This window comes from Xyrauchen texanus, chromosome 30 (genome assembly GCF_025860055.1).
Source record: "Xyrauchen texanus isolate HMW12.3.18 chromosome 30, RBS_HiC_50CHRs, whole genome shotgun sequence".
Lineage (NCBI taxonomy): Eukaryota > Metazoa > Chordata > Actinopteri > Cypriniformes > Catostomidae > Xyrauchen > Xyrauchen texanus.
In genome coordinates, this window is record NC_068305.1 from 793,771 (window position 1) to 800,041 (window position 6,271).

The following is a 6,271-nucleotide window of genomic DNA, read 5'->3' on the forward strand; positions in this document are numbered from 1 at the left end:
AATTCATGCAATGAATCCAGTGTGTGAACGTGATTGCACTGCGCCTTGTTGACGATGTCAGGAGGAGATATAGGCTGTGAAATCCGAGGCTTGACCATGTCTGTGGGTTTTGTTTTGGCATGTGATACATGTTACATTTGGCTGAAGCATTTTAACCAAAGCCTACACAGTTTGCTTTTTAAGGCAATTCTCTCAACAATTATATTTAAAAAAGGTAAGTACAATAAGAATAAGTGCATCAGTGAGTGCTGTTTTTAAACAGTTCTAAGTGCTATAGCAAGACTATTGTAAGTAGTGCTAGGAGAGGAGATGTTCTCTGATTATAAATAGGCTACAAGCCAATGGAATTTGTAAAGGGCATGGTCTCTGAATTGGAAAACAATGTGTAGCCTGCGACAGACTATTTAAATGAAAACTGAAACAATTTCAAAGAAATAAAACATTTTATTTAATAAATGAACACATAAATATAAATTGCCTAATCATCGGCCTTAGCCTGGTTAAACCGGTTGGTCAGGCGCCTCCTCGCCGCACCACGGTCTGCCGCCAAGTTAAACCATCTTATGGCATGATGTTGAATGTCTGTGTCTGTGGCTGTGCGACACAAACCATTTGCACGTACAGCACCTGTAAGCACAAAATGAGGTTTTAAATTCAGCATGCATTTGGTAGGCTACTTATGTCTTAAGCCCGGGCTGCCCAGTTATTGGCTGGAATTAATCAGTGTTGCCAGATTGGGCATCTTTAAACTTCGTCGGCTGGGAAAAATAAGCCGGTGTTACAATTGCTGCGTCCCAATTCGCTTACTTATACTACGCCCTAAAAGTATATACTCTTTTTGTGAAGAAAAAGTACATACTTTTGAGTGTGTAGCAAAAGAGTAGGCAAGCTTTGGGACATACTATCACGTCATCTTTAACGGACAGATCTGTCGCGTGCATCCTGTCACCGTAAACTGCCCTGTCAATCATCTCGTCACCCTAAACTGCCCTGTCAATCATTTCGTCACAGTTAAAATCCTCCATTCAATCGAATTTGATTTCCTACTGTTTCGGAGAGCACGTTCATCTGCCAGTCGTGGGTCTTTCATGCGGATACTCTCCTCGTGTTTGCAATTTGAATATAATGATGCATTTAAAAGTTAATGGCTAAACGTATCTTTACAAAAGTTCACAATGCTGCTGCAGATGCAATGTAATGTGGACAACATTGAATAAATTCATTTTCGTCAGGTTAGATACTGATAATTAATCACTCAAACCTCTTTATCTAAACCTCTCTACATAACCGCCAAACTCGAGCGTCCTCCATGTCTGTAGTTTTTTAACACCTTTTCACTTGTGTTTGTAGTTCTAACCGAATCCTCGTGCAACGCGAGATGGGTTGTGGGCAATATCAGCCGTCAGAGTGCGCATCAATCTGCACTTCGGATTCTGACCGGAAATAGTAGATCATCCGGGTATCTTTGAAACACTCATTTCAACATACTACGATTTGGGACGTACTAATTATATTTTCGAATACTATTTAGGACGGATAGTATGCGGGATAGTATTGGGACGCAGCAAATATATTCGGTTCCTGAAATATTTGGTTCCAATGGGTGGATCTATCATGAATATTCACGAGACCATAGCGTGGGCGGGGTGACAAATACAAGCGAGTAGAACAGAAATTATTAGCGTGAGCGCCTCGTTTTGTTTTATGGATTATTTATTTCAAACAGGTAATAAAGTTGAACGAAGTTAAGCTTAAACTATTCGTATATAATTTATAAATAATTCATCGTTTTGTAGCATGTGTTTCAGTACTCTGAGTTTACCTGAACTATTACAGACCTGATCCTGTAGGAAGCATTGGAAGACCTACAATAAAGGCATATTTCTCCAAATTTTCCCAATTAGTTGTTGCTGACATTCTATGAAATAGAACTGTTTGTTTCTCATGAATGACTGAGATTAGGATTTTTAAAGGTGTGTGATTGCTGTTTAAATAAATATTTACAAATATATTCTTGTGTCTTTATTCTGTCTCTCAAAGTTGTCTGCATATTATTAAAATATTAAAATAATTATATTAAAAAATATAAAATAATTTAGTGTTTCTAAAAAATGAAAGAAATGTTCTTCTTTGAAGGCCACAGAACTTCACAATGAGAGGTGAGTTAAGTAACACAAGAATATATTTGTAAATATTTATTTAAACATGCAATAATAGACATTTAAAAAGCTTAATCTCAGTCATTCGTGAGAAACAAACAGTTTAGGTTTTAGGACAAAACGCCATCTCAAGCGCTCTCTCTATTAATTTCTGTTCCACTCACTTGTATTTGTCGCCCCGCCCATGCTAAGGTCTCGTGAATATTCATGGTAGCTCCACCCATTGGAACCAGAGGAACCGAATATATTGTAACACCGGCTTAGGCGGGCAGATAAAGTTAAATTGTAGGGCAGATTTGAGTTAAATTGTTTATCTGTGGCAACACCGTTTACAGTTTCAGTCGACCCCAGCACTGCACCGCATGCAGCTGTGTGTGGGAGCCATTACACTTCCCTTCCCTTCCCTGCTGCTGAATACTTAAATTGACTTACGGTACATCAGTGTCTTTGACAACATGTGACTGAATGCCCTCTTGCCGTTTGCCCCCTTCCAGCTTATGGTCTTGGCCACTTCTTCGGTGAACATCCGAGAGAGGATGTTCCACGCCACTCTCTTCACATCTTGGCCACCAATCGTGGCCAAAGAAGAAATCTAAAAGTAAGTCACAAAACACCTTAAAATACAGACAAGGTATAAAGCCCTGATGTAATAACTTGTACGACAATCTTTGCCCCACCTCCACCCCACACCCACCACTTTACCAATTAGAGTTGAGAGTGACTGGCAGGAGCATACCATTCTTTGTTTGGCTGCTGCATTGGCAGCGTCTTTCAGGAATGCTTCAAGCTCATCCACCGCTTCCAGTGATTCGATGGGCAGCTGAATGCATTCAGGACACTCTGGCTCTTGAGGTGTTGAGGTGTTGAGCACCCTGCTGCTCAGGTGATTGACCTTGGCCACCAGCTGGTCCTGCTGCTGCTTAATGTGCTCCAGCAGGCTTAAAATGTGGACCTGAGCAGCTGTTGAATACATAGTATTATAGAATAATTATTTCCCCTCCATTCCATGCACTGAAGTCCCCCCGTGGTTAAAGTCAAGGTATTATAGCTTGTAGTTACAGTTATTTCTTACCAGAGCAGGGAATGTTTTCTGGGCCATGTCTCCCACCTCTCCAGGTAGGTCTGTAGACCTGGCTTGGCTCCTCTGGCCCCCGTTGTTGCTGGTTGCATTGTGCAGGTTGAGAGAGGGGTGTTTGTGGTGGTAGTGGTTGGGGAGGGGCAGTTCTGCCAAACACTGTGTTGTTGTTGGGGGGGAGAGGGGGAGTTATACAACATACACAACACAGACTTAAGAAACATTCACAGAGTCATGTAAGATGACTACATATTCAGTATGCATAGAGCAGATAAAGCTAAAAGCTGGATGGCCCGGGGAAGAAAGGACTTCCTCAGCCTGTCTGTTGAGCATGCTAGTGACAAGAGTCTGCCACTAAACTTGCTCTTCAGTGTAGTGAGTGGGGGTCATTTTGTGGTTTGTGTATGTGTTTTTTTTTGTGGTGGAGAAATAGAAACACATTTATATGTAAGGATATTTCCATTTTTTTCTTATTTGAAATTATTAGGAAATGAATACTCTCTGACTCTTACTTTGACTATTCTCTGGACTATTTCAGGGAGTTGGTGACTTGTCCCAGCAGCTGACCCGGATTTGGACCTCTTTGGGGGTCGGTAGTCCTCTACATCAGTGTCACCAAAGAAATGTCTGTTTAAATAAAAAAAAAAAAAAAAGATCTTTATCTACATGCAAATCAACATTTAAAGGAGACAGAGAATGGTTGAACAGGGCAGTGATCTCTGTTCTGTCTTTTTAATAAAACTATATGGTGTTAGTGTTTGTATGTGTAACATGAAGGAAAAACACTGACTTCGATGTTGTTCTCCTTCTCCCAGGTCGTTCCTGTTCATCCTCAGTTTGGAGGTCCGAGGTGCTACATGTCAGAGCCTTCTTCAGGATTTGACGTGCCTCCATGTAAGTATCTGAAAGGTAAACATGCAGCTTGACATGAGTCTTAAAGGAACATGCCACCATTTTATGAAATGAATTATTCACGGTCTCCCCTACAGTTAGATTAGTGAAAAACATTTTTGTCTCGGTGCATGCATTGTCTTAGTCCGGCAGCGCCCCTGCTAGCTTAGCATGCACGGTGACAAAAATGTTTTTGCTCACTTATCTTACTCAAGGGGAGACCGTGAATAACCCAATTTCATATTCTTTTAAATAGTGGTGGTAGTGGATTTGTAGGTGTAGGATTTGTAAAAACCACTTAGCCAAATAATAACTTTGAGATTTGGCATACCAGATGATTTGATGATTCTGACATCATGTGTCTGCCAGTCATCCTGTGGCTCCTCTTCATGTTTTACTGCCCTATTAATTCTTTCATCACTGTTATAAGTTGGCCACGATGCACAACCATCCTCATACCAGCTTTGGGGCACCACTGCTACAGTTTTATTGGTGACAAATTCAACTACATGGAACATCCTTAATGGAGAAGACAAGAAAAGAAACAAGTGTGAATGCACAGTTATTGTGATTCAGAGTAAGAAGATCTAGTGGAAAAAGCTGTGACATTTTGTTTTTATTGATTTTGATATTATAGGGGCTCATGTGAAGTGTCAACTTGCACAACACTGATACTGACAGTTGACACCTGAAAGATGATTAACTTCAGCAAAGTACTTACAGCAACTTATCAGCCCGTTTTCTGATGCAGCCACTGCCAGCAAGTCAAACTTTGGTCAGTCCTCAGACCCTGATCTAAACTAGTCATGCTATGATTATGATTGGTAATAAATCAATGAACAAAAACTATCAATTAATGTTAAAGTAATTAACTAATTCATTAATTAACTAATTAGTCTGAACTAATAAACTGATTGAAATGCATTTTTTGCATGTTAATGCAGGAGAGGAAAGGCCACAAAGCCTTCCCTGTGGGGCAGGGCGACACATTTCCCATCAAGGTCTGCAACATTGGCAGACATGATGATCTCAGATTTTTCTGAAATGATGTAAATATTCAGTGTATCCGAGCTAAATGGGTAGCTAAAGAACAATGACTTCCTTCTATATTCCTTATATATTGCATAAATGCCCCCCCCAATGCATTCCACAATATTTTGGATGCAGACAATTTCATTTCCAAGCCTGAAGATGTTATCACCAGTCGATGTTCTGAGAGTCCACTTCTCAGTGGACATCTCGCCATACTGTGCCTTGATGGCCATCCCCCCAACAATAGGGCCCACAAAATGCTGCCGTCTTAAAGTGCTGCCAGGTAATGTGACCTCCCGGATTTTTCCTTCGGACAGACGATGAATGATCTGTGCCAAAGGATATTCCGGTTTTCTAACCAGTTTTTTTTTATCTTCTGCAGATAATTTTCATATGGGAATGCAGAGAAGGAGTCAAGGCAACCATGCTGCTGAACTTCACCTGCCAGATGGGTTATGCAGTGTACATTATACACAACGTGGTGTCTCCCATAAAGTGTAGCAAAGTGCTGCACAAACGATTTCAGTAAAGTGTCAGCATAATCAGTGAGGTAGGAAAATGTTGGGCTTGCTAAGATGGAGATGCCAGAGAAGAGAAGCATAAAATTCTGATACAGGTCTTTGTCCAGAAAACTGGCCAGCATTACAGGTCCAGTGTACAAAAGAAACTGCCTTAGCTCAGTAGCCTTCCAGCGATCCAATTCTCTAAGAGATCGCGGCTTTCTGGCAAACTCCACCGGAATATAAGGCCTCATGGATACCAATTTAGCGGACATTTGTTCAACTATAGTTGCAGGGACACGGACAGTCAGAGGACCCCTAAGCCACATATTGAGCAAGCGCCTAACGATACCTAAGCACACAAGGTGCATGTAATCTAGGGGAAACTGTGACACCATGCCAACCCCAGTACCCTCAAATGCATGTGGCCCCTCATGGTGATGTATCTCATCTAACCTGTCATTGAAAGACTCATCTGTCCTTAGTGCATAATCTTTACATGGAAAACTCATTCGGCTCTGTTCATGTCTACCAGGGTTTGTGCATTTATCGCAGGCGTGGTAGGCATTATGACTTTTGGTGTGTTTCACAAATGCTCTTGCCGGTGTGTCACA